This window comes from Scyliorhinus torazame, chromosome 4, assembly GCF_047496885.1.
Source record: "Scyliorhinus torazame isolate Kashiwa2021f chromosome 4, sScyTor2.1, whole genome shotgun sequence".
NCBI lineage: Eukaryota > Metazoa > Chordata > Chondrichthyes > Carcharhiniformes > Scyliorhinidae > Scyliorhinus > Scyliorhinus torazame.
In genome coordinates, this window is record NC_092710.1 from 176,230,505 (window position 1) to 176,258,103 (window position 27,599).

Here is a 27,599-nt window from a genome sequence, read left to right on the forward strand (position 1 = left end):
GACGGAGACCGGCGCTTCCATGATGAACGGCGCGGTTGTACATCCACGGCCTGTGGACCCGAGGATTCCCCCTATGATTCATCCTGTGTCTCCATCTCGGAGTCAGAGTCTGCTGCCTCCGTCATGTCAGCGTCTCTATCTCCATTCGGTCCCGTAACGACCTGCGCGGGCTTCGAGTGAGGCACCAGTGGAAGATTTTGAGGGCTACCTTCCCTTGTCTCTGGTCTTTGCGGCAGTTGAAATGAGCTCCGGGGCGGGGAATCTTTTGAGGGGATGATCTTCTGGACCGGACGTGGTCTACATGTTTTCGCTGGAGACGACCCTGGGCTTGCACTTGGTAAGGTATAGGGCCCGTTTGGCGAAAGATTACACCAGGAACCCATTGGGCACCACCAGCTAAATTCCGCACGAATACTGGGTCAGCGGGCGCAAACTGCCGAATCGGACGATGCCGAGACAATCCCTGTCCCTGCCGTTCTTGTGTGCGGCGTAATTTTGCGCCAATGTCCGGGAAGACCATACTAAGGCGGGTGCGAAGTCTTCGACCCATTAGGAGTTCTGCGGGAGCTACCCCAGTCACTGCAGGGGGGTGGTCCTGTACGTAAACAAAAAGCGAGCCAGTCTCGTGTCCATTGATCCGGAAGACTGCTTCTTTAGGCTTCTTTTGAATGTTTGCACTGCACGCTCTGCCAACCCATTTAAAGCCGGGTGGTAAGGGGCAGTGCGGTTATGGCGGATGCCATTCATCTTTGTAAACCTAGCAAACTCCTCACTCGTGAATGGAGTGCCATTATCCATGACCAGCACCTCGGGAAGGCCATGCGTACTAAATGATAAGCGCATCTTTTCAATTGTTGCACAGGACGTTGTCCCCTGCATCTTATGCACCTCGAGCCATTTGGACTGGGCGTCAATTAGTAGAAGGAACATGGATCCCTGAAAAGGGCCTGCGAAATCTGCATGTAAGCGTGCCCAAGGCCACCCTGGCCATTCCCAGTGATGTAGGGGCGCGGCCGGCGGAAGCTTCTGATGCTCCTGGCAAATGGAGCAGTTTTGGGCTACCTTCTCAATGTCGGTGTCGAGGCCTGGCCACCAGACATAACTTCGGGCCAACATTTTCATCTTGGTCACGCCCGGATGCCCATTGTGCAAGTCTGATAATATCAGCTCCTGGCCTTTTTCCGGGACAATCACACGCGTCCCCCACAAGAGGATGCCATCTTCCACGCTGAACTCTGACAGCTTGGAGGAAAATGCCCGCAACTCGCCTGGGAGATGTCTATGCTGCCCACCATACAGGACTATGTGCCGAACCTTTGACAAGACTGGCTCCGTCTGGGTCCACTCACGGATCTGTGATGCCGTGACAGGCAAGGTGTCCATAAAATTTAGGGTTGCAACCACCTCACTGGTCGTGGGGGTCGACATGGGGCCGGTCGATAAATGCAATCGGCTCAGTGCGTCGGCATTTGCTATCTGCGTACCTGGTTTGTGCTCCAGAGAATACTCATATGCAGCAAGCAACAAGGCCCAGCGCTGGATCCGTGCAGAAGCAATGGGCGGTATTGGCTTATCCTCTCTGAAGAGTCCCAGCAGGGGCTTATGATCAGTCACAATAGTGAAATGGCGGCCGTACACATACTGGTGGAAGCGTTTCACCGCAAAACCACTGCCAGGCCCTCCTTCTCGATCTGCGCGTACTTTTTCTCCGCTGCATCAATGTGCGGGAGGCGAAAGCTATCGGTCGCTCGGGCCCGTTCTCCATCTTGTGGGACAGGACAGCCCCAATACCATACGGGAATGCATCACATGTGACGAGCAAAGGCTTTCCCGGATCATAGTGAGTTAGTAACCCAGACGACGACAATTGTTGCTCTACCCGCCGGAAAGCGGTTTCTTGCGGCTGACCCCAAACCCAGGTGTGATTTTTCTTTAGCAGCAGGTGCAAGGGGGCCAGCGTAGTTGCCAGATTGGGGAGGAACTTCCCGTAATAGTTTACGAGACCGAGAAAAGAACGAAGATGCGAAGTGTCAGTCGGGGTGGGGGCATGTTGAATTGCACGCACCTTCTCTGCGACGGGGTGCAGACCCTCGCGGTCCACCCGATAACCTAGGTAGTCTACTTCTTTTGCCTGAAATACGCACTTTGTGTGACGTAAACGGACTCCAGCCTCCGAAAGGCGTCTAAGGACAGCCTCCAGATTTTCCAAATGCTCTTGCTCCGGCGTCCCTGTAATCAACACGTCATCTAGGTAGACAGCCACACGTGGTAAACCTCTCAAAATGCCCTCCATAACACGTTGAAAAATTGCGCAGGCAGAGGATACTCCAAAGGGCAACCGTGTATATTCATACAGGCCCCGGTGTGTGTTAATAGTTACATATGGTCGCGAGGCAGGGTCCAGCTCCAACTGCAGGTAGGCGTGACTCATATCTAATTTTGTGAATGAGAGTCCACCTGCAAGTTTCGCGTAGAGATCCTCTATGCGAGGCATTGGGTATCGGTCGAGTCGGGAAACTGTATTCACTGTAAGTTTATAGTCGCCACACAAGCAAACTGTGGCATCTGGCTTCATTACTGGTACAATTGGTGCTGCCCAGTCAGCAAAACGGACGGGCCTGATAATACCCAAACTCTCCAAACGAGTGAGCTCCCCTTCTACCTTCTCGAGCAAAGCGTAAGGCACTGGGCGCGCCCGGAAATAGCGCGGCGTGGCTCCTGGTTCAACTTGGATACGGGCTACGACCCCTTTTATTTTCCCCAAACCAGGCTGGAATACCTCTGGGTATCGTCCTAGCACCTCAGTCAACCCTCCAGAAACTGTTTGGAGGATGTGCTGCCATTGCAACCGCAAATGGCGCAACCAGTCCCGACTCAACAGGCTGAGCCCATGGCCACGCACTACGATAAGTGGGAAACGCCCCTCCTGGCGTCCATAGACAACAGGGGTCATTGTAGTTCCTGCAATGTCCAGTGGTTCCCCCGTGTAGGTGGCCAACCTGGCCTGTGAGTCAGTTAATGTAAGGGTCTGTATACCCTGCTTGATGCGGTCGAATGTCCTCTGGGCGATCACGGAGACCGCTTCGCCAGTATCCAACTCCATCTCCAGCGGGTGGCCATTGACCCGTACTGTCACCTGAATGGGGGCCCCACGGGGAGCTGCCACACAATGCAGCTGCAGGCAGTCATCCTCCGTCTCCACGTCCTCAGGAGTGGTCGCCGCAGGTTCATCCACATGGAAGGTACGGCCTCTGGCTGGTCCCAGTTACGGCCCCTGGGCTGGTCCCAGTTTCGGTCGGAACGACGGCGCCTCTGGTGTCCCCAGGACCGCCGTCCGCGACGGGGTCGCCGCCTACAAGTCTGACGCGGACATGGCTCCTCATCCATTGGCTCTGGAGAAGGCTCCCTTCGGAGAGGAATGTCCGATGGCCACTGGCGTCGGTCCGGTCGTTGCCTCGCCCAAGGTACCGCAGGAGTGCGGGGGGACGTTTTTGGGCGGAAAGGGTTGCGCCCCAAGGCATGCACTTCCATTCCCTGTAGCTCCTGTACTCCTCGCTCTGCGCTCTCTCTCGGGACAAGACTATTTGTATTGCCTGTTGAAAAGTCAATGTTGGCTCCGCTAACAACTTTCTCTGGGTTGCTGCATTGTTAATACCGCAAACCAAACGGTTGCGTAACATTTCTGACAAGGTCTCACCATAGTCACAGTATTCCGCAATCCCGCGTAGCCTGGATAAAAAATCGGCAAGGGATTCTCCAGGGGTCCTCTCAGCGGTATTAAACCGGCAACGCTGGACTATCGTGGACGGGGTTGGGTTAAAGTGTTGCCCCACTATATTCACAAGTTCGTCAAACGTTTTGGTGTCCGGCGCAGCTGGGTACGTAAGGCTCCTAATCACCCCAAACGTATGCGGCCCGCAGGCGGTGAGCAATATGACCACCTGGCGCTCGTTTTCAGTGATATTGTTTGCCCGGAAATAGTAACGCATCCGTTGTGTGTACTGGTTCCAGCTTTCCAGCGCAGCATCAAAAACATCCAAACGTCCGTACAGAGGCATGGTATAATAGAAAACAACTTCCAACCTGTATCCAACAAAAATCCAGGGAGGTGGCTTCAGCAGTGTAGACAGCTATTCACTTTTACCTTCGTCGCCAGTTTTGTAAGGGCCACAAAGAATCCAGCACGAGTTTTAAGGATACAAAACAATAACGTTTATTTACTATAACAATATATATATATATAACAGTAGCAGTAACTTCCCTTGCTACCTTCTCCTTCCTGCTGGTTCCTGAACTGGCCAGCTTATTTATACTAGGCGTTTCTCCGCCCCCTCATTGGGGAAGTTCATACTCCCATAGGATTGTGGGATAGTCATTAGTCCCCAGCCAATCGTAAGTAGGCACGTTATAATAGGTTCATAAAGGGCAGGTCGTGCCTAACTAATTTAGTGGAATTTTTTGAGGACATTAACAGTGCGGTAGATAACGGGGAGCCAATGGATGTGGTATATCTGGATTTCCAGAAAGCCTTTGACAAGGTGCCACACAAAAGTTTGCTGCATAAGATAAAGATGCAAGGCATTAAGGGGAAAGTAGTAGCATGGATAGAGGATTGGTCAATTAATAGAAAGCAAAGAGTGGGGATTAATGGGTGTTTCTCTGGTTGGCAATCAGTAGCTAGGGGTGTCCCTCAGGGATCAGTGTTGGGCCCACAACTGTTCACAATTTACATAGATGATTTGGAGTTGGGGACCAAGGGCAATGTGTCCAAGTTTGCAGACGACACTAAGATAAGTGGTAAAGCAAAAAGTGCAGAGGATACTGGAAGTCTGCAGATGATTATTATTTAAATGATAAAATATTAAAACATGCTGCTGTGCAGAGAGACCTTGGTGTGCTAGTGTATGAGTCGCAAAAAGTCGGTTTACAGGTGCAACAGGTGATAAAGAAGGCAAATGGAATTTTGTCCTTCATTGCTAGAGGGATGGAGTTTAAGACTAGGGAGGTTATGCTGCAATTGTATAAGATGTTAGTGAGGCCACACCTGGAGTATTGTGTTCAGTTTTGGTCTCCTTACTTGAGAAAGGACGTACTGGCACTGGAGGGTGTGCAGAGGAGATTCTCTAGGTTAATCCCAGAGCTGAAGGGGTTGGGTTACGAGGAGAGGTTGAGTAGACTGGGACTGTACTCATTGGAATTTAGAAGGATGAGGGGGGATCTTATAGAAACATATAAGATTATGAAGGGAATAGATAGGATAGATGCGGGCAGGTTGTTTCCACTGGCGGGTGAAAACAGAACTAGGGGGCATAGCCTCAAAATAAGGGGAAGTAGATTTAGGACTGAGTTTAGGAGGAACTTCTTCACCATCTATGGAATTCCTTGCCCAGTGAACCAGTAGAGGCTCCTTCATTAAATGTTTTTAAGAAAAAGATAGATCGTTTTTTGAAGAATAAAGGGATTAAGGGTTATGGTGTTCGGGCCGGAAAGTGGAGCTGAGTCCACAAAAGATCAGCCATGATTTCATTGAATGGTGGAGCAGGCTCGAGGGGCCAGATGGCCTATTCCTGCTCCTAGTTCTTATGTTCTTATGAGAGGTTAATAATGTTTCCAGAATACGTCATAGGACGGAGAGTATGGAAAGCAGCAGGAATCTAACTTCAGGCAAAGAAGATAAGGGGACAACTATGAGAAGGGGGGGGGGGGGGGGGGGGCGGGGGGGACCATCAACGCATGACTGAGGTTGTTGTACCTAAATGCATGCAGTATACGAAACAGGGTAAATGAGCTTGTAGCATACATTGAAATTGGCAGGTACGAAGTTGTGGGCATCACAGAGGCATGGCTGCAAGGGTTCAGAGCTGGGATCTAAATAGCCAAGGATACTGAAAGGACAGACCGATGAACAGAGCGGGTGGGGTTGCCTTGTTAGTAAGGAATTAAGTTAAATCGATAGCAAGAAGCGATATAGGGTCGGAAGGTGTAGAATCTGAGTTGAAGAATCGCAAAGGAAAAAAGACCTGATGGGAGATATATACAGCCCCCGAGCAGTAGTCAGGATGTGGGGCAGAAAATAAATCAGGAAATAGAAAAGGCATATAAGAAAGGCAATATTACAATAACCATGGGGTCGAGGCGGCACAGTGGCGCAGTGTTTAGCACTGCTGCCTCACGACGCTGAGGATCTGGGTTCCTTCTGTTCCATAAACTTTCTATGATCAATGACAAATTGAGAAAGATGTTAAAAAGCATATGGGATGTCTTTCTTAATAGAAGAATAGAGTATAAAAGCAAGGAAGTTACATTAAACCTGGTTCAGGTTTAGCTGGAATATTGTGTTCAGTTCTGGGAACCATACCACAGGAAGGTAGGAGGGCCTTGGAGATGTTGCAAAGAGATTTACTGTAATGGAACCATGAAAGAGGGGCTTTAGTTATGTGGAGAGATGGAAGAAACTGGGATTGTTCTCTTTGGAGCAGAAAAGAAAGTTTGCCCGGGGTGTCCAAAATCCTGAATAGCTTTAGTACAATAAATAAGAATGTATTTACATTGTTAGAAGGATTAGTAGCTGGTGGAAAAAAAGTTAAAGATGATTGGCAAGCGTACTAATGGGATATGAGGAAACCTGTTTTCCTCGTAATTCAATGCCAGAAAGAGCTGAGGAAAGTGAAGAAATAGTACCACTCGGGAAAATTAGATAAGCATTTGAAGGAAGGAAGTTAGAAAGAAGGGCTTCAAAGCTCGAGCAAGGGAATGAGATTAATTGTTTAAGTCTACCAAAGAGCCAGCACAGATACGGACTGAATCATTTATTTCTGTACTGTATCATTTTATGTTTCTATTGTAAATTAAATACCTTGCCAACTCCTTCTGAAGTTCCCTACAATCTGAAGGTTAAGTTGGAAATTCTGTGTATAGTGTTGTACAGAATGTGTTTGGTAAGATTACCCACTGCAGTTTGTGGTACAGTGCCATAGAACACTTGCATTTCAACATCTGGTTCCACATCTAGTTCACCCATTGCTCTCTACGAGCTGTTACAGGCCTCAAGCCAGTTTTTGTGACTGCTGATTGCTGACTCAAAAATATCCATGAATTGGACTCAACTAAATTAGCTGCCCGGGAAAGGTGGCATGGGAAATGCATCAAATTACATTGCTGGTCTTCTGGGGATGTCAATAAGGCTCATTGCTCTGGAGAGTAGAGGGAGTTTTACTATGTACATAGGCCATATCATAACTTACTTGTGAGTGCTCGATGTTTTAATTGGAATCGCATTATGTTTCTGAGCAGGGAGTTTCCTCAACTTGAGCATAAATCTTCATAAAAATTATTAATACTCCTGAGATAAAACATTTTCGAACATCGTGATTAAGGTGTTCGTAATTCAAAAAAACAAGGCTGTTGTGGTGTTGGGTGCTCTGGTGCACAGATGAGCCAACACAGTTGTATGTGGTACAACTCTATTTTATTTTAACTCTTATAATACAGTTCGTTCTGGATACTCTGCACGTGCTGTCTCCCTGAGTGTGTTTGGTAACAGATCTGTCCTGGTCCTACTCTGCAGCTAATACTGACCACCGGGGGTCGTGTCTGTGCTTTTATATCTTTCTGTCATTGGTTGTGGTGTTGTGTGTTCTGATTTGTCTGTTGGTGTGTCTATCATGATGTGTGTGTTTGAATATCATGACATCCCCCCTTTTTACAAAGATATGTGCCTACGTGGTTATAAATATAATTGTGTCGTGAGTGCATCTAAGAGTGTGTGTGTGTGTTGTGTACAGCGTGTGTATATGACGTAACTATTTACATGGGGCGATGTCGGGTGCGTCACACTAACAAGGTTGTACCATAACAAAACTTGGATGCGAGAGAAAAAAAACTTGAACATTGGTCTGGTCAGACGATATCTGGAACAATAAACAACAACAGGTTATAATACAGAAGTGTTTGACTTTTTGAACGTATGAACAGCGTTATAAGTCCAGTCTAATGGGTGACCGCCTCAAGAATGGGCTGGTCCTCAAGCCGGTTCAGCTGTGGAGATCTGGGGTCACACTGGTTCACCTTGGACTGTTGGAGGTGATGCTGTTGCCGAAGGCTCTACTTTACCATTTGTTGTACTTCGTGCAGTGCTTGGTTTTTTCATTCGTGCAAATATAACATTCAACATCTTTGTTAGTGGTGCCTTGGCTGTGGTTTGGTTCTGGTGGCGATGGAAGGGGCATGATCCGTGGCATCTCCACGAAGTCATCCTTGGGAACCAGTGGAGGATCCGGCGTGTGCGTACGGTTCAGTTGCGAGCGTGGAAGGCGGCGCAAAGCTCGCTGATTGCGCCTACGCACCAATCCATCCGCCCTGCATGCCAGGAACAAGGTGGAGTCTTTTTTCTTTTTATGTTTGTGGTGGACGGCATCTTGTAGCCGATGGGTCGTTGCCATCGAAGTAGCACCATCACTAATATCATGCAAGGCGATGACTGTGCCAGATGTGGAAGTTGGCCGAGACCGTGCACGCTGGTTCCGGCCACCTGCTGTGCCGGAAGGGCGACTCCGCAGAGAAACGTCGAAGCATGTCGCCTTGGAGAGAGAATTGTTGCTCGCATCAACGTCTGGTGATGGCGCGAATTGGTGTGTCCATCTTGGACCGCCGGTGCTGGTTGCCACTGCCGACCCAGTGGGACTGCCACGCGATCCATTCCCTGTCGCCGTGGCATCCGCCGTCACCCTGAGCGTGCCATCACCGAGGCCGCGACACCGCCCGTCCGGAGCAAGGTCTGGCGTGCGCAAATCAGAGTCGGCGCTTGGCTGCTCCCCATCTGGAGTCCGGTCTGCCTTCCGTCGATGCCCCCCGTCCGAAGTCCCAACAGGTTCACTGGAGGCAGCCGAGATTCCCTGAAGCTGCACTTCTGGAGTCGGAACATGCAGGAATGCACCAACCAGTGGAGAGGCTCGAGCCATCGAGGGTGGAAGCGGTGCGCCGCCACCGCAGTCGTCAGTGGTCCCACCGTGATCGTCGAGTGCCTCGGTACGCACTAGGCGAGGTCTGTCACCTTGCACCTTTTGCATGGGAAGTGGGATGCTGTCGTCACTCGTCTCACATCCCGTGGATAGATCCTCATTAGCAGCTTGCTGTTCACTAGGGTTGGATAAATTGTCAGAGTTTTCATCTGGTGGTGCACACCATGTCGGTGGACTGTCATTGTCTTGCCGTTGTCCTTCATTTGGGCTTTTCTTCTTTGGAACTTTAAATCTTCCCCCAGACATTGCAGAACCTTGTTTATTACCCCCAAATTCTCCCATATGTATGGTCTCGAATATAGGATCCAATGTTTCTATCGACATTGTACTATTTTCCAAAGAACATTCCGTTTCACTTTTCTTCTCAGGTACCTCATATGTATCTTTGTCTAATGTACATGCCTTCATGGTCTCTGGGTCTGATTTTGCTGGGACTGGCATGGTCACAGTCTCTCTTTTACTGTTCTCAATTGCCCACATTATACTCCCCATACATAACTGCTTAATCACTGGGGTTAGTGTGGTACAATGGATAATCGGGTCGACCTTATCTGCATCTTCACCATTAGTGGAAAGCACACTTGGTTCACTTGAAACTGCTGTGGGTTTTAAATTCGTTATCTGGCTACTCGATGTCGGTGTCCTCAGGATTCTTGCTTCAATGTTCTGCTCATTTATCAGTGGAGTGTGTATAGGTTCAATGCAATTAATGTTCCCCTCAAGGTTTGAAGAGTCATTACTGACTAACTGCTGGTCTCCGAAGTTGGGATTTTGCGGCGTTGTGTTGAAGGGAGACATTTGTCCCTGCTGTAGATATGATTCAGGTTGTGTTATTTCCATTACCTGAGGATCAATGTCTTGTCCATTTTTTCGATCCGTACTAAAACACTGGCAATTCTCAGTCTGCTCCTTGCAAGTTAAACATTCAATAAATTTCTTTAGCAAATCCTCAGCATCCTTCTGTGGCCGTGCAGCATTATTGATCTCTGTTCGGCTATAATGATCCTGAAGGTCAGCGCATAAACCTTTTTTCTTCGGGCTTGGACGAGGCGATTCCTTTGGCTTGTCTTCAGTTGGGCTTGAACAGTCATCAGCGCTGTGCCCTTCATTGTAGCATGAGAGACCTTCATGGTCATGCTGCTGTGTAGTGGAGCATGGTAGGCTGTTATAGCCTTCTTGCTGTTCACGTGAGCATGGCAGACTTGCATCATCTGCCGCTGGTTGGTCAGGAGAGGTTGCTAGACCCTCATGGTCTTGTTCCTGCAAGGACTGCACATTGGAGTCTTGCGTTGCTTCTATCGTGGAGGCTGTCCACGAGCTCTCTGTGGAGGCTTGTGACACTGGAGTCACTTCTTGTTCGTGCAAGGACTGCGCTCTGGAGTCTTGCGTTGCTTCTATCATGGAGGCTGTCCACGAGCTCTCTGTGGAGGCTTGTGACACTGGAGTCACTTCTTGTTCGTGCAAGGACTGCGCTCTGGAGTCTTGCGTTGCTTCTATCGTGGAGGCTGTCCACGAGCTCTCTGTGGAGGCTTGTGACACTGGAGTCACTTCTTGTCCGTGCAAGGACTGCGCTCTGGAGTCTTGCATTTCTGCAATTGTGGAGTCTGTCCACGAGCTTGCTGTGGAGGCTTGTGACACAGGAGTCACTTCTGGTTCATGCGAGGACTGCGCTCTGGAGTCTTGCATGTCTTCTTTCATAGAGTCGGGAACTTTGAGCGGGACGTGGACCACGCTCTGTGTGGCAGCAGGGCGCTCTCCGTGTGCTTGCACCGCTCCCTGCCTGTTAATGTCAGGCTGCAGCATCATCCGGTACTGATAAGTTGGAACGTCATATCTGCTGGATTGAAGATCCTCAAATCCGAAAAATGAATCCGCATCTGCGTCGGATTCAATGTAGGGGCCGCCAATGTGCAACACGAAAGGTTCGTCTGAGTCATAGTCGTATAGGACCACGGAGCTATCATTGGGCTCGCGAGGTCCGGAAACACTGTAAAGATCGTCATCGAAGTATTCGAGGTCGGAATCATCGGCTTGTGCGTAGGTAACTGCTTGTCGGAGGGTTCTTCGGAGGTCAAATTCATCTCCTGGGTCAATTTGCGGCACTGTGCTGTCATTCCAGGTGAGGGAAGGTTGTTTTACAGCTTTAACAGATTTTTGTTTTTTTGATTTGGGACGTTTCCCTTTTAAATTGGATTTGGGACGTTTCCCCTTTAAATTGGTGCAGTCTGGGGCCTCTGACATCCTGACGCTCGGTATGTAGCACGTAGGAAGCGACTGCGCATGCTCAAATCGCTGTTCCTTTACCGATGGCCGTTTTCTTGACTGCGCATGCGCAGCATCTCGCGCATGCGCAAACGATACTTCCGGTTCTGCGCACTGCTCGCGCAACTGTGCTAGCGTGATACCTTTAGCAAGATGGCCGCCGACCTCGACCCAGCCCTCTCTCAGGCCCGGGATTTCGGCCTCTGGGAATTCGGGCTCCGGGATCCCAGCCACGAGGTGAGTACTGCAGCTTTTCTTACCTTTACTTGCCGATTGGATTGCGTTTTCTTCACAGTACTTGGAGAACTTGTCCAGGACTGCCTGGTAATCGTACCTTTGCTGCCTCCTGAAGAACCTGAACCTTGTGAATATTTCTCTTGCCCTTGCACCGGCGATGGTGAGGAGAAATTCAATTTTTTCGCTATCATCCAGGTCTTGGAGTTCAGCTGCCACCAGGAACAATTCGAACCATTGCCGGAATCGCCGCCAGTTTTCGCGGAGGTCGCCGTGGCACTGGAGCGGCTGCGGAACCGGGAGCTCTATCATTTTGCCTGGGCACTGCTGGTTGTCTGTGTACACTGAGGTATGCCGGCAGGTATCGATCCACTCCTGTACCATGTGGTGTTGGGTGCTCTGGTGCACAGATGAGCCAACACAGTTGTATGTGGTACAACTCTATTTTATTTTAACTCTTATAATACAGTTCGTTCTGGAGACTCTGCACGTGCTGTCTCCCTGAGTGTGTTTGGTAACAGATCTGTCCTGGTCCTACTCTGCAGCTAATACTGACCACCGGGGGTCGTGTCTGTGCTTTTATATCTTTCTGTCATTGGTTGTGGTGTTGTGTGTTCTGATTTGTCTGTTGGTGTGTCTATCATGATGTGTGTGTTTGAATATCATGACAGCTGTTAAATGAGAAGTCCAGATTGAGTATAACCTTCATCAGGGTAGAATTGCCAGGGAAAAGATACTCGGACCTGAATTTTTAGGATGGCAGAGGCTCAATCCCCACCATCCTGAGAGTCAGCAAGTAACACTACCCCGGCGACTCCAACAGGCCTGCTGTCATTTTAATCTCTAATGAGCGTTGATTGGCAGCAGGCGGGGCTTCCATTCTCCCTTGGATGGCCAGCTGTCGGGTGTCCGCTCCTTGAGGGGAGGGCGGCCCCAGTCAGAAAGGAGTTTCCTGCCTAGGATATTGGATTTGAAATGTTTCTATTTTCCCCCATCCTATCTATCTGGTCCCCGCCGCCTAACCACTGAGGCAAGGGCAGGCACCCCTCCGAAGACCTGCTCACCGCACCATGAAATTGCTTTGATATCGGGGCGGGCAGGATCCCAGAGGGAATCCCGTCCCTGCAATCTTACACTCTCTAGCCCAGCTCAAACCCCCCCGATAGACTGTAAAACTCAGGCCAATCTATTTATCTGCCAAATTATCCTTTCAATGTGATTAATTCCTGAGAGAAGTTTCAGTCAGGCAAATAAATAAGAAACTAACAAATCATTGAGGCACTTCAACCAGAAGTTATAATTTTATCCATGTTTCCTGTTAATAATTTACAAAAGGAAGGATCTAGTTGATTTTTATTTATTGCGTCTTTCTAGTTACACCCGCAAGCTATGATACAATAGATAATAAGATTTATCACATTTCTTCATATTCAAATTGATCATTCAGCCTGAATTCTGCAGGAAAATATGAATCAAAATACCAAAGTGGTTGTGGTATTGTGGAAACATGAACAATTGGACATATGAAACGCTAGTATCATATTTAAAGTTTAGCAGTTATTCCTTGTGCTACTCAATTAACCTGACTAGATTTCCAACAATATAACAAGGGCAGTGTAGTCAGAGAACAAATGGGATAATTCATAATTCTTACATATTCTTTCAATTGTTTGAAAAAACACCATTATTAATTATCCACCTCCTTGGCCTTGAGCTATGGACCCTTGAGGACCTTTTATGATATAAGAGTAAAGCTAAGAGCCAATGGATGTTTCCCCTGCCAATTGTAGCACTAGGAAATAAAAGAAACAATTTACCTTTTATCCAGGAGCTGTGGAGACCTACATTTTCTGGGTCTGGCAAGCTGTAGTCAGATTCTTGGCTCAATTTCCAATGTAGAACAGCACTGCGTGGAATGTAACTGGTTTGAGGTAGGAATGGAGGGGGTGGGGGTGCAATTGGAGCAAAATACTGATAAGAACTACTCACTTAAAACTGGTGTCGCAAGACACTGAATAGAGACTGTCTCCCTCTTTCAAGGACAGCAGCTGAAAAATATAAAAAATGTAGTGAGAACTGCTCTTCAATCGTTTCAATCTAGCTGCCGGAAAGCCATGTAGCTTGAGAGGGCCCAAATCTGTGCACCCTATGTGTGCAGATCTGCCAGGATTGCCGCAAAGGGTCGGACTTGCATGTTCACTCTGTCTCAGCCTCTGCTCCAGACTTTTGGTCAAGGCTGAGTGGTGGGAGACGTCCAATGGATTCAGATTCAGGATACAGTAGCAGAATGAATGGGCAGCACCCGGCCGAGGGACTTGGATCCCGAACATTCTTCACTTTGGGAATCAAACAAAGAAACTCTCACTGTAAAAGATTAATGATGGACGCACAAATTTCAAGGAAGCTGATTTAAATCTTAGAAATCTACTTCCAGTGTGTAATCTCTAAAAGATTCAATAAAAATTTTGGTAATATAAATTTTGTGGGAAGCGCTGAAGTTATAATCTAGAATAGGCTTGTGCTTTCTGTTCCGTTTCAAAAAATAAGGAAAGTGAAGCAAAGACACCGACTTTACAAGTGTCTAACATTTACACTACAAATTAATTATACTCACAGCCTAATACAATTATTGAGCTTCCACAATTCAAGTAATTGAATAGCATTAAAAAAACGACAGTGGCCAATCACAGCACAAGTGTTTGATTAATGATTGTATCCCTGTACAATGTGGTTGAATAAATCAAACAGACAAAACATGTGGTTCGACTGTTTTAGCTTTCGCCTGTCCATTAGATTCACGTCAGCCTGAAGTATGAGTGATATAATCCTGCAGGTAATGATTCTGGAATTCCTTCACTTCAAAGGGTTCAAAATGCTAATGACCCAGGAGAGCTCACAGTGGATGAAAGCAGTGACATAAAACGAGCAAAGAGTCCAGAGATAGAGCATCAGAGTTGTAAATTGTAGCACTTTTAATTACAGTTGTGCGCTCAGCCAAAAGATTAGGCATGCACTATTTTCCTCCTTTGCAGCAACATTTTCTGCAGTGGCTCCTGTCAAGGTGGCATTGGGTAACTTTGCAATAACTCAGCTGCTTCTCTATTTCCAAGATTGATGTTAGTGTCATGATATTCAAACACACACATCATGATCGACAGACCAACAGACAAATCAGCACACATAACACGACAGCCAATCACAGACAAGGACAGAGACAGTATAAGAGAAGAAACACGACACCTGGTGGCCAGTAGATCTGGAGACCAGGAGAAGGACAGGACCTGATTAACATCACACAGAGGGAGTCACCACGTGCAGAGTATCAAGACAGAACTGTAAATAGCAAGTTGAAATAAAACAGCGTTGTACCAAATACAACCGTGTTGGTTCATCTGTACATCAGAACACCCAACACCACATGGTACAGGAGTGGATCGATAACTGCTGGCATACCTCAGTGTACAGAGACAACCAGCAATACCCAGGCAAGATGTACGAGTTCCCGGTTCCGCAGCCGCTCCAGTGCCACGGCGATCTCCGCCAAAACTGGCAGCGATTCCGGCAAGCGTTTGAACTCTTCCTGGTGGCAGCCGAACTTAAAGACCAGGCCGATGATGAAAAAATAGAGTTTCTCCTCACCATCGCCGGTGCAAGAGCAGAAGAAATCTTTAAAAAATTCAAGTTCTCCAAGGGGCAAAACAGGTACGATTTCCAGGCAGTCCTGGACAAATTCGCCAATTACTGTGAGGAAAACACACTCCAATCAGCAAGGAAAGGTAAGAAAAGCGGCAGTACTCACCTCGTGGCCGGGATCCCGGAGGCCAAAATCCCGGACCTGAGAGAGATTTGGGTCGAGGTCGGCGGCCATCTTGCTAAAGGTATTACACTAGCACAGTTGCGCGAGAAGTGCGCCGAACCGGAAGTTTTGTCTGCGCATGCGCAAGACTCCGCGCTTGTGCAATCAAGAAAACGGCCATCGGTAAAGGAACAGCGATCTGCGCATGCGCAATCGCTTCCTACGTGCTACGTCACGCGCGTCATGATGTCAGAGGCCCCAGACCGTACCAATTTAAAGGGGAAACGTCCCAAATCCAATTTAAAGGGGAAACGTCCCAAATCAAAAAAACAAAAATCTGTTAAAGCTGTAAAACAACCTTCATTCACCTGGAATGACAGCACTATGCCTCAAATTGAACCAGGAAATGAATTTAACCTCCGACGAACCCTGCAACAAGCAGTTACCTACGCACAAACCGATGATTCCAACCTCAAATACTTCGATACCGATCTTAACATTTTTTCTGGACCTCACGAGCCCAATGACAGCTCCATGGTCCTATACGACTATGACTCGGACAAACCTTTCGTGTTGAACATTGGCGACCCCCACATTGAATCCGACGCAGATGCGGATTCACTTTTCGGATCTGAGGATCTTCAACCCAGCAGATATGACGTCCCAACTCATCAGTGCACGATGATGCTGCAGCTGAAATTAAGAGACAGAGAGCGGTACAAGCCCACAGAGAGTGGCCTGCTGCCACACAGAGCATGGTCCACATCCCGCTCAGCATTCCCGACTCTATGAAAGAAGACATGCAAGACTCCACACCCCAGTCCTTGCATGCACAAGAAGTGACTCCAGTATCACAAGACTCCACAGCGAGCTCGTGGACAGACTCCATAATGGCAGAAACGCATGACTCCGATGCGCAGTCCTTGCAGGAACAAGACCATGAGGGTCTAGCAACTCCTCTGACCAACTAGCGGCAGACGATGCAAGTCTGCCATGCTCACGTAAACAGCAAGAAGGCTATGACAGTCTACCATGCTCCAGTGCACAGCAGGACGACCATGACGGTCTCTCATGCTACAATGAAGGGCACAGCGCTGATGACTGTTCAAGCCCAAATGAAGACAAGGCAAAGGAATCGCCTCTTCCAAGCCCGAAGAAAAGGATGATGCGCTGACCTTCAGGATCATTATAGCCGAAGAGATATTAATAATGCTGCACAGTCACAGAAGGATGCTGAGGATTTGCCAAAGAAATTACTTGTATGTCTAACTTGCAAGGAGCAGACTGAGAATTGCCATTGTTTTAGTACGGATCGAAAAAAAATGGACAAGACATTGATCCTCAGTTAATGGAAATAACACAACCTGAATCATATCTACAGCAGGGACAACTGTCTCCCTTCAACACAAAACCGCAAAGTCCCAAATTCAGAGACCAGCAGTTAGTCAGTAATGACTCTTCAAACCCTGAGGGGAATATTAATCGCATTGAACCTATGCACACTCCACTGATAAATGAGCAGAACATTGGAGCAAGAATCCTGAGGACACCGACGTCGAGTAGCCAGACAAAGCACTTAAAACCCGCAGCAGTTTCAAGTGAACCAATTGTGCTTTCCAGTGATGGTGAACATGCAGATAAGGTCGACCCGATTATCCATTGTACCACATTAACTCCAGAGAGTAAGCATTTATGTCTGGGGAGTAGAATGCGGGCAATTGAGAACAGTAAAAGAGAGACTGTGACTATGCCAGTCCCAGCAAAATCAGACCCAGAGACTATGAAGGCATGTACATTAGAAAAAGATACATATGAAGCAACTGAGAAGAAAATTGAAACGGACTGTTCTTTGGAAACTAGTACAATGACGAAAGAAACTTTGGATCCAACATTTGATGCCCTACATATGGGAGAAATTGAGGGAAATGAACAAGGTTCTGCAATGTCTGGGGGAACATTTAAAATTCCAAAGAAGAAAAGCCCAAATGAAGGACAACGGCAAGACAATGACAGTCCACCGACATGGTTTGCACCACCAGATGAAAACTCTGACAATTTACCCAACCCTAGTGAACAGCAAGCTGCTAATGAGGATCTATCCACGGTATGTGAAACGAGTGACAACAGCATCCCACTTCCCATGCAAAAGGTGCAAAGTGACAGACCTCAGCTAGTGCGTACAGAGGCACTCGACGATCACGGTGAGACCACTGGTAACTACGGTGACACCACACTACTTACACCCTCAATTGCTCGAACCTCTCCACTAGTCAATGCATTCCTGCATGTTCCGACTCCAGAAGTGCAGCTTCAAGAAATCTCCAGTGACTCCAGTGAACCTGCTAAGACTCCGGGCGGGGAGCATCAACAAAAAACAGACCAGACTCCAGATAGGGAGCAACCAAACGGCAACTCTGATTCACGTAAGCCAGACTTTACTCCAGACAGGCAGTGTCGCAACCTCAGTGATGGCACGCTCAGGGTGACAGCAGATGCCACAACGACAGGAGATGGATCACGTGACAATCACACTGAGTCAGCAATAACAAGCAGCAGCAACAGTCCAAGAGGAATACACCAATTTTCACCACAGCTATGTCCACACATTTGTTCCACACCGACAGTGCGGCCAATGACAGCTCATGCTGGACAGACCCAGTATTCAAGCCTGCAGCAGCCAGCAGTCTATGCAGCATATTCTCAAACAGGCCAGCACTACTGATTGCCCACTAATGGAATCAAGACCGAAGGAGGACTACCGCCAGCGCAATCTGCACTACAGACTGGATGCCTTAGTTACTGCCCAGGATTTGCTGCACCACAGCCTGATCAGATAGCGTTTTCCTATCAGATGCAAGGTTCTAGTTTCACACCATCACTAGACATTGATGCGAGCAGCAATTCTGTCTCCAAAGCGACATGCTTCAACGCTTCTCAGCAGAATCACCCTTCCAGCACAGCATGTGGCCAGAACCAGTATGCACAGTCTCATCCGACTTCAACATCTGGCACATTCGTCACCTTGAATGATATTGTTGATGGTACCTCTTCAATGTCAACGACCCATCAGCTACAAGATGCCATCCGACGGCACCACCACAAACATAAAAAGAAAAGGACTCCACCTCGTTCCTGGTACGCATGACGGATGGATCGGTGCGTTGGCGCAATCTGCGAGCCTTTCGCCTACTTCCACGCTCGCAACGGAACCACACACAGACGCCGCGTCCTCCGATGGTTCCTGATAGTGACTTTGTGGAGCTGCCATACACCATGCCACTTCTGTCGCCACCCATGGCCAGGCTCGCACCTCAGCCGGTGGTTCTTGACTCAACCTTGAGGCGGTCAACCCGAATTCATCGCACACCTACTAGATTGGGCCTATGAGACTGTTCACACGTTAAAGTTTAGAAACTATTGTATTGTAACATGTTACTGTTTTATCGTTCCAGATCTCGTTTGACCGGACCACACTTCAAAGTTTTTTCTTCTTGTTTTGTTATGGTACAACCTCGTTAGCATGACACACCCGACATTACCCCATGTATATAGTTACGCCACATGTACCTGCTGTAAATATCACGCACACACACATTTTTAGCTGCACTCAGGACACATTCATATTTATAACCACGTAGGCACATAATCTTGTAAAAAAGGGGGGATGTCATGATATTCAAACACACACATCATGATAGACAGACCAACAGACAAATCAGCACACACAACACGACAGCCAATCACAGACAAGGACAGAGACAGTATAAGAGAAGAAACACGACACCTGGTGGCCAGTAGATCTGGAGACCAGGAGAAGGACAGGACCTGATTAACATCACACACAGGGAGTCACCACGTGCAGAGTATCAAGACAGAACTGTAAATAGCAAGTTGAAATAAAACAGCGTTGTACCAAATACAACCGTGTTGGTTCATCTGCACCTCAGAACACCCAACACCACAGTTAGGTCTGGTATAGTGGAAATAGTTTTCCAAATATACCATTGAATTGTATACTATTTGGAATTGCAACTTCAGTATACGAATACACCAGTCATTTGTACCACAAGTTTGCAAAGTCATTATAAAAGCAAGCTAGGCACTCGGCCTTCTTTCCAGAGGGTCACTCACCTGGTGAAGGAGCTACACTGCGAAAGCTTGTGATGCCAAATAAACCTGTTGGACTTTGACCTGGTGTTGTAAGACTTTTTGAACAATTCTACAGATTACATAATTCTATTGCTGAAAAAATTAAGTACAAACTACAGTTATTTCCACAAGAGATTTTAAAAAATCAGCAGAGAAATTCAAATTAAAATCAGGCTGACAAATGGGGACATTTGAAAAGAAGTCTCAGAACACTTAACCACCAATGAGGTAATTTTAAAGTGTGGTCACTTATAGGGAAACATGGCACTCAATTTGCACACCACATTTTGTGTAGGGTAGTGGCAGTTCCGAGGAATTCTGAACTGTGGTTGTACATTCTTTGCACCTCCCTCTTCTAAAGCTATGTGCAGCAATCGCTGCCCTCTTTCCTGTAACATTGCTGATCTCTTCATGCTCCCACATTCTCTTTAATATTATGTTCCCCAATTTAGTCAACAAATTTCAAAAGCAGCAAGTATTAAATGTCTTTTGAAATTCTACAAACACAACTTCCTTGATTTCCTTCATCAAAAATACTTTCTGCCATTTCCTCGATTACAATTTGACAGACACAATTCACCATGTATAAACCCATGGAGCTCCCTATGGTTAACTCGCATCTTTCAAAATTAGCATTCATTTTATCCTCTGTTATGGCCTGAAGCTATTCACTACTGATATGATGTATTTTTGATGAAGGAAATCAAGGAAGTTGTGTTTGTAGAATTTCAAAAGACATTTAGTACTTGCTGCTTTTGAAATTTGTTGACTAAATTGGGGAACATAATATTAAAGAGAATGTGGGAGCATGAAGAAGAGATCAGCAATGTTACAGGAAAGAGGGCAGCGATTGCTGCACATAGCTTTAGAAGAGGGAGGTGCAAAGAATGTACAACCACAGTTCAGAATTCCTCGGAACTGCCACTACCCTACACAAAATAACTTGCATGAAAGGATTTTTCACTCCTCTTTTGGCAATAATGCTGGTGGAGCAGGAGCAATTCCGAGGAATTTCATGACCAGAATAAAACAATGGGAAGTTTCAGGGCTAAGAATTTTTAGAAGCAGAAATATTTATTAAATCCAATAACCTTGACCTTTTCACATAGCTCAACCCCACCTTGCATAACCCTCCATATTCTTCAGATTTTCCTTTCTTTAAGAAAGATTTTCATTGTCTGAGAAGCCAAACTGCTGTCTGTTTCAATAGTCTTCAGTGGTAACATTTGCCATTACTTGCTTCCTTCCTTACCTGAACATCCTTATGTTTAATTTGTGCCCCTTGGCATTTGAAGCTGTTTCTTCGTGGAGCTAAATACTTTTACAATCCAAACATCTTGTGACCCAGAATTTTCAGCAGTATTGGCAGCGGGGCTGTCAGAGCAGTCAGTTTAACATTGACAGCCACTTCTGGCACAATTAAATGGGGAGATCTGGACAATGCTATTCCTGATTCCCTGCTCCTCCAAGGCGTGTGCTGTTGCAGTCTTCACAGATGGGTTCATTTAGGAATCATTGAGTTTTTTGATTCATTCATGGAATGTGATCATCGCTGCAAGGCCAAGATTTACTGCCCCTCCCTCATTGCCCTCGAGTGGTGAGCTGCCTTCTTGAACTGTTGCAGTCCATCTGGTACATCCACAGCGCTTTTAGGTAGGGAGTTCCAGAAAGATGACCCATAGCCAATGAAGGAACAGGAATATAGTTACAAGTGAGAATAATGTGTGGTTTGGAGGGATATCATAACCCCCCACGAGGGCCACAGTGGATCATTGATTCATCTCCCCATGGGCTTCGTGAAGTACGTGGTTCCGTATTTACCAGGCAGAGGATGGCTCAGTAGGGATTCATTACGAGGACTTCAAATTCTGTATCCCGGATCCGGACCGGCATTTCCAATGGTCCTAGGTCGGGATCCTCGCCTTGTATGCCACAGTTGCGGCTACGTTTCTGTTCAGGAATAAACCTTTATATCATTTAGCCTGGCCTCCACGGGAATTACTACATTGGTGACGAGAATCAAGCACGGTATCTCAAGCAGCCTTTTGAGCACAGAAAACAACTCTAGCCAGAAGAAAAAATCTGGAAAATGCCCTTCTTCGGCAGACATGAGCCATACAACACAAATGTAGAAGACTGGGCCCAGTATGCTGAGCGCATGCGCTATTACTTTTGCTCCAACGGCATTGAAGATCAGAAGCAGAAGGTAATCCGCCTGACTGCATATGGGGCCCTGACATTCAGCCCCTGGAAATAAAGCCTTTCACAAGCTTGTGGACCTGGTGCTGAACCATGATGACCCAAATCAGTCAATCATCTTCCTACATTACTGTTATAATATGGCTGGGAGAACACCGGGGGAGCTCATTAAAGAATTTCTTGGTAGGTTACGGAAGTTGGCAGAATACTGAATTTGCCCATCTCTGATCGTGCTGCTACTCGATAAACTGGTGTGTGGGATTAACAACATCACAACCCAAAACAAATTGCTGGTGGAGTCCAATTTAGGCCTGAAAAAGGCCACTAAGACAGCCTTGTCCCTGGAGAATGCTGAAAAAGAGGCTCAGAACTTCGAGGAACACCAGACAGTACCACCCTACGGTAGGGAGGGAGGGTCCTCGTATAGAGAAGCCTGCATTTCCGGTGAAGGAACCCATGTGCACCGTCCATTATCAACCCAACATTCCGTGGGGGCACCCCAGCAGTCTAAGAAATGACAGGAAAATCTCAGCTGACCCAGAAAACCTCTCCGAAGGAATACAAGAGCCAAGCGCTGAACTGTTAGAAGTGCTGGAGGAGGACACAACCTCGGCAAAGCTGCCGGAATAGATGATATGTGTCCTACCCAGATAAAAAGTCAAAGTTACCTCAGGTACATACCATACAGGTATGCCACCCCTCAGAAGAAGAAAAGAAGGGGCAGCACGGTAGCGCAGTGGTTAGCATTGCTGCCTCATGGCGCCGAGGTCCCAGGTTCGATCCTGGCTCTGGGTCACAGTCTGTGAGGAGTTTGCACATTCTCCCCGTGTTTGTGTGGGTTTCGCCCCCACAACCCAAAGATGTGCAGGGTGGGTGGACTGGCCATGCTAAATTGCCCCTTAATTGGAAAAAATGAATTGGGGACTCTAAATGTTTATTTAAATGACGAGGAAAAGATGCACTAAGGTCGCCCCAATAAGGATAAGGTTGTTTGTGAACGGTCATTCCTTAGTGATTGCGGTGGATCGGGAGCTTCTGTCTTCGTCATTGTGGAAGAGAAATTATATTGCCTCTGATCTGGTATTAAGCCTAAGGGATACTATGGCCCGATTATCCAAATAAAAGGATAATTTTAGAATCCTCACATAGGTGGACGACTTGTCGGATTTGGACCACACATTGAACCACCAAGGCCCCAATGGTTTATACACAGCAGTCGGTCCAACTCCCATTCATAGAGCTGCGAGGGTCAGGATCAAGTCTCATAGGCAGGGATTGGCTCCTGAAGATCCGACTGGACTGGCTGGAATTTTTTTAATTAGAGATTAATGGATTGTATGAAGCTATTAGTAAATACCCTGGGTTCTTCCAATAGAGCCTCGGTAAAATAAATGGAACACGGGACAGAATCTATTTTAACCCTGACACCATGCAAAAATACTTCAGCGCACAGCCAGTCCCACACTCATTGCTTGAGAAGGTGGAAACTGAGATTGAGCGATTGGAAAACCTCCAAATAATATGGCGAGTGCAGTTCATGGAGTGGGCCGCACCTGTAGTTCCCCGCACCAAGTCAGTCCACCTTTGTGAGGATTCTAAAATTATTATCAGCAAGGTCTCAAGGCTGGGCCAATACCCCATGCTGCGCATGGAGGATTTGCCAATCTCCAGCTCAAACCAGATGAACCATCCCGTAAATATGTCACGATTAATACGCACGTGAGCCTATACGAATAAACATGCCTGCCCTTTGGAGTCTCGTTGTCATGTGCCATCTTTCAGGGTGTCATGAAGGACATTCTCCAAGGACTATCCAAGGTGACAGTACATCTCAGTGACATACTAATTATAGGGGCGACTGAACAAGAGCATCGAGCAAACTTGAAGGAGGTCTTGTGGCCATTTTCCAGCGCAGTCATACAGCTTAAGAGAGAGAAATGCTTATTGCAGGTAGGCAAGGTAACTTATCAAGAAAGCTAAAATGCTTTCTGGATTCAAATATTATTATGAAAAATTCATTCCGAATCTGGCTACACTGCTGTTAGCACTGCATCAGCTACCAAAGGAACACGAGTAGTGACCATGGCAGTTGCCACGGGATAAAGCATTCGCAAAAGTAAAACAACAATTACAGTCGTCAAATATATTGGCCCTCTCGCTTCCAAGCTGGAGCTAATATTGACATGCAATGCCTCTCCTTATGGAGTGGCAGCAGTACTCCTGCGTCATTGAGAAGATGGCATGGAGGAACCCATTGCCTACGTGTCCAGGTCTCTTGCGGATGCAGAGTGGTGCGACACACAAATTGTGATGGAGAGTTTTGCTGTTATTTTTGGTGCAAATAAAATTCACCAATTTGTCTGCAACTGGTACTTCATGATATTAACAGACCACAAGCCTTTATTGCACCTTTTCAAAGAAGATAAAGTGATCGCCCCATCACTTCAGCCGGGATCCAACATTGGGCCTTGTTATGGCGACCTACGAATATATTCTTAAGCACAGCCCCAAAGTCAGAATAGCCAACGCAAACGTCTTGAATCGCCTCCAGCTGCCCACATGCATGGCCCCTTTGCCAGTGTTGGAAGCGGCCATGATGTCCTTAAACCTTTTAGACACCTTGCTTGTATCTGCAAAACATTTTCAGACTTGTACACAGAAGGACCCCACATTGTCCAAGTTGTGACATATGGGGCGAAATTCTCCGGTATCGGCGCGATGTCCGCCGACCAGCGCGAAAAACGGCGCAAATCAGTCGGGCATCGCTTCGCCCCAAAGGTGCGGAATCCTCCGCATCTTCGGGGGCCGAGCCCTAACCTTGAGGGGCTAGGCCCGCGCTGGACTGATTTCCGTCCCGCCAGCTGGCGGACGTGCCCCGCCAGCTGGTGCGGAAATGACATTGCCGGGCGGCGCATGCGCGGGAGCGTTAGCGGCCGCTCACGGCATCCCCGCGCATGCGCTGTGGAGGGAGTCTCTTCCGCCTCCGCCATGGTGGAGACCGTGGCGAAGGCGGAAGGAAAAGAGTGCCCCCACAGCACAGGCCTGCCCGCGGATAGGTGGGCCCCGATCGCGGGCCAGGCCACCGTGGGGGCACCCCCCGGGGCCAGATCGCCCCGCGCCCCCCCCCCAGGACCCCGGAACCCACCCACACCGCCTTGTCCCGCCGGTAAGGTAGGTGGTTTAATCCACGCCGGCGGGACAGGCATTCTAGCAGCGGGACTTCGGCCCATCCGGGCCGGAAAATCACGGGGGGGGGGGGCCTGCCAACCGGCGCGGCGCGATTCCCCCCCCCCCCCCCGAATCTCCGGTGCCGGAGAATTCGGCAACCAGCGGGGGCGAGATTCACGCCAGCCCCCGGCAATTCTCCGTCCCGGCGGGGGGTCGGAGAATCTCGCCTGTGATTCTCAAAGTTGGGATCCAAAGATGCCCCACCGATGACATGAAGTCCTACCTCACAAAAAGAGGCAGGAAGTACAGACAGGAGAGCCAAAGAGAAACGATGATGCCAGGAGGCCTGAGAGAGCATAGAAGATAGGGGATACCGGTTAGTCTTACTTCGGTGGTCGGCAAGTTAATGGAAAAGGTCCTGAAGGATAGGATTTATGACCATTTGGAAAGATGCAGCTTAATCCAGGATAGTCGACACGGATTCGTGAAGGGTAAGTCTTACCTCACAAATTTGATTGAATTCTTTGAGGAGGTAACTAAGTGTGTAGATGAAGGTAGAGCAGTTGATGTTGTATACATGGATTTTAGTAAGGCGTTTGATAAGGTTCCCCATGGTCGGCTCATGAAGAAAATAAGGAGGTGTGGGATAGAGGGAAATTTGGCCAATTGGATAAGTAACTGGCTATCACATGGAAGACTGAGGGTGGTGGTGGTGGATGGAAAATTTTCAGACTGGAGACCAGTTACTAGCGGTGTACCACAGGGATCAGTGCTGGGTCCTCTACTATTTGTGATTTTTATCAATGACTTGGAGGAGGGGGCTGAAGGATGGGTCAGTAAATTCGCTGATGACACCAAAATTGGTGGAGTAGAGGATGAGGTGGAGGGCTGTTGTAGGCTGCAAAGAGACATTGATAGGATGCAGAGCTGTGCCGAAAAATGGCAGATGGAGTTTAACCCTGATAAGTGCGAGGTGAATCATTTTGGTAGGAAAAATGTTAATGCGGATTACAGGGTCAATGGCAGGGTTCTGAGGAATGTGGAGGAACAGAGAGATCTTGGGGTTCATGTCCACAGATCTCTGAAGGTTGCCACTCAAGTGGATAGAGCCATGAAGAAGGTCTATAGTGTGTTAGTATTTATTAACAGGGGGCTTGAGTTTAAGAACCGTGGGGTTATGCTGCAACTGTACATGACCCTGGTGAGACCACATTTGGAATAGTGTGTGCAGTTCTGATCACCTCACTATAGGAAGGATGTGGAAGCATTGGAAAGGGTGCAAAGGAGATTTACCAGGATGCTGCCTGGTTTGGAGGGTAGGGCTTATGAGGAAAGGTTGAGGGAGCTAGGACTTTTCTCTTTGGAGTGGAGGAGGATGAGAGGCGACTTAATAGAGTTTTATAAGATGATGAGGGGGATAGATAGAGAGGACGGTCAGAGGCTATTTTCTCGGGTGGATGTAGCTGTTACAAAGGGGCATAACTATAAGGTTCAGGGTGGGAGATATAGGAGGGATGTCCGAGGTAGGTTCTTTACTCAGAGAGTGGTTGGGGTGTGGAATGGACTGCCTGCTATGATAGAGGAGTCGGACACTTTAGGAACTTTCAAGCGGTTATTGGATAGGCACATGGAGCACACCAGAATGACAGGGAGTGGGATACCTTGATCTTGGTTTCGGACAAAGCTCGGCACAACATCGAGGGCCGAAGGGCCTGTTCTGTGCTGGACTATTCTGTGTTCTATGCAAATCGTTAAAAAAACGTATATGTATGAAACTTCAGGGACTACTCCAGTTGGATCCCTGGAGTCGAATTGGAGAAGACTCCTATAAAGTTAAGGTCCAAGAAAAAGTCTGAAAAAGCACCTGGATCACCTGAGGAGTAGTGACCCTGCTCCAGTTGAATCAGGTCTCCAACTCTTGCCTCTGGCGCAGGGCTCCAACCTTTGGGAGTTCCCAGGGTCGCCTCCCCTGACTGTGAAGACTTGGGGTCTGATATAGAGGCTGAAGAGACTGGTTTGCCTCCACTTCCCAGTACTGAGGACGAACCTGCATCAGTGACCCTCAGGCGCTTCACACTGCTTGAGTTGGCTCCACCTGCAACAGACTCATGGCCAAGTGCTAAAAGGCGGATGACGCTTCTTCTTCAGGGGAGAAACGGGGTTGAAATGGACTTAAAGGGATTGTCATAATATCCACGCATGTATACAATGAAGTGCAGACAGGCACTGATTGACACACAGGATGACCAGTAAGCACACAGCACAGTGCAGCCAATCACCAGACAGGACACCACCACTATAAAGCCAGAGGGCACTAGGTTTCCCGCTCTCTCGGGACCCAGCCACTGAGACAGTCAGAGTCCACGAGCTAGCACAGGCAAACGCCATGCGGTAGCTAGTAAGTCTGGCCACGCTAGTAAAAGGTCTCCAGTCAGTTCAGTATAGTGTCGACCCACAGTTAAATATGTATGTTAGTTCTATCGTTCAATAAAACCGTGTTGGATCTTCTACAGTGTTAGAGGTCTGTTACTCGCATCGCTGCATCAACTGCAGTCCACACCAAACCGACCTGCCTAACACATCATGGTACTACGGAGTGATACTGAAAATTGACGGACCTACCTCGAGTGAATCAGCAATGACCAGCAAGCAGCCATCCAGTGACATGGAAAACATCCAGCCTCCTCGGCAGCTCCGCATCTCCGGCAACCTCGGCACAAATTGGAAGCTCTTCAAGCAAAAGTTCCTCTGGTACATCGAGGCCTCCGACC

At 47.9% G+C, this 27,599-nt stretch overlaps 1 long non-coding RNA gene across 1 annotated transcript in view; it reads right to left on the minus strand.

Moving 5' to 3' along the window:
* LOC140411675 (uncharacterized) overlaps window positions 1–27,599 on the minus strand; it is a 307,143-nt gene that overhangs the window by 221,343 nt on the left and 58,201 nt on the right. The window contains exon 2 of the long non-coding RNA XR_011940949.1: window positions 13,506–13,564. This is a non-coding gene — a long non-coding RNA (uncharacterized lncRNA). The remainder of the gene's footprint in view (window positions 1–13,505; window positions 13,565–27,599) is intronic.